Here is a 1,752-nt window from a genome sequence, read left to right on the forward strand (position 1 = left end):
AACATTAGAATCAAAGTCAAAGAAATCAATAAAAAAAACAATATATTGCAGCAAAACTTACCCACGAAGAGGCTAAACAATATTGAGGACATGAATGACTTCTTKCCWTWATGACTCASCATGCTGACGCCTAGCATGTATCATGCATCGTCCATAATTTTCTAGCAAATCCTCCTTACCGTCTTTTTATAATTTCTCCCTCCCACTCTACTCATTTGAACAATCTGAAAATTATATTTGGTACAACTGCCTTCTTTAATTCTGCATTTTCTAACAATGCACTTGCCAAAACCCAGTTATGCCTGCCCAACATTTCGGTATGTTAATCCAACTTTCTTTTAATGTATTGTAGATCTTGTCCGTGATCTTCCAGTATGCGCTTATGCTTCACTGAGTATCCTAGTACTTGCTTAGCGAATGACTCTAGAATATAAAAGTTATTCTTACACTCTGTATATGGCAATAACCAACAACGAGATAATAAGATTTAAATGTGTACTTTCTAATAACTAATCATGATAATGATATTTTGAAAAATTATGAGAAAATCAATTGATTATGAGATAATAATATATGTAAAGAGTCACTCTGTACGAAACTTACCCATATATGTTGGTATTTTTCACCCTCTACCGACATCTTATGGCGTGCGGAAGTATCTGAAAAAAGATTAAATAGCAGCTTTATTTTTGCTTTATGTTGAAAGAAAAAATATACTTTTAGTGAACCAAGTATTAAGTAAAGAACTATTCGAAAAACACTATTTATAATAAGGTTTCTTACCAGTCTGTTTGTCACCAATAAGAGAACTACCTTTGAGTGGAGTAAAGTGACCAGAAGTTGGTGTTGACAGGGTCTCATTTCGAAAATTGGTACATGTGGTCCTACATGAAGTAGTAGGGTATTCAAACTGCACATTTTGACCTAGCAAAAAACTAGGACTGTTAATATTAAAAACACTAAATTGATGGCCACCCTGACCAACAGTTATTTGATCTTCCTCAGTTGGTTTTTCTCGAAATTCTAAGGAACTTTCCGATTCTCCTAAGATGCTTGATGATACAATTCGTGCTTTTCTCAGCCTTTTTCTTGGCAACTCACATTCCGAGTCCGAGGTATCTGAAGTCACACAGGCCTTATTTGATCGTAAACTGGCTTTTAAAAAAGTTGGATAACTCTTACCAATCATCAAGTTAACTTTATATGACTTCCGACAATCTTGAGGCTCTACTTCATTTTTTATGGCTTTCTCCAATTTCACTCTGCCATAATGAGGGTAAAGAGCATTGCCTCTTTGCACTAACCATTTTTGAGGCAAAACCTCCACTTCATTTGTTTCCACAAAATGTGCAACAACTCATGGCATATTTAATGTTATTTTAGTGTCCACGTATCAACAACTTAAAACAATGGTAAACGAATTATTTAGATTTCATTATAAATTTAAGGTAACAGTGAAAAAAAAAAGAGAATTAATTTAAGTTTTAAGAATAAATAATATATCAGCTAACATGACAGAGTTACATTATGAAGCAGCGGCAGCAAAATATAACAGTCCTTATAAGGCAATCTAACAAATTTTGCAAAGCCAAAATTGCAATTTATTTGTCTCATTTTTCACAAGAAATATAGGGTGATTCAAAACATTTTTTTTCGCAAATTTCTAGAAGATATTAACAGTTGAAGATCGAATTTCAACTTTCTTATTAAGCATTATTTTGAAATTGTTCCATGTTTAATTGGTAGCATATT

At 32.9% G+C, this 1,752-nt stretch overlaps 1 long non-coding RNA gene across 2 annotated transcripts in view; it reads right to left on the reverse strand.

Annotated features, from left to right (window-relative positions):
• The window catches only part of LOC109546320, a 4,804-nt gene extending 3,228 nt beyond the window's left edge, over positions 1-1,576 (reverse strand). The window contains exons 1-5 of one of the 2 annotated variants that reach the window (XR_007281401.1): positions 1,183-1,576; positions 784-1,119; positions 604-659; positions 276-423; positions 62-224 (exon numbers count right to left, since the gene is read on the reverse strand). This is a non-coding gene — a long non-coding RNA (uncharacterized LOC109546320). Of the gene's footprint in view, positions 1-61; positions 225-275; positions 424-603; positions 660-783 lie in introns of both variants that reach the window. The other variant, XR_007281400.1, reaches the window with a different exon arrangement.
• Between the last annotated feature and the right edge of the window lie 176 nt (positions 1,577-1,752).

Source organism: Dendroctonus ponderosae, unplaced genomic scaffold (assembly GCF_020466585.1).
Source record: "Dendroctonus ponderosae isolate FM_Combo_2020 unplaced genomic scaffold, Dpon_F_20191213v2 Dpon_F_20191213_4, whole genome shotgun sequence".
Taxonomy (NCBI): Eukaryota; Metazoa; Arthropoda; class Insecta; order Coleoptera; family Curculionidae; genus Dendroctonus; species Dendroctonus ponderosae.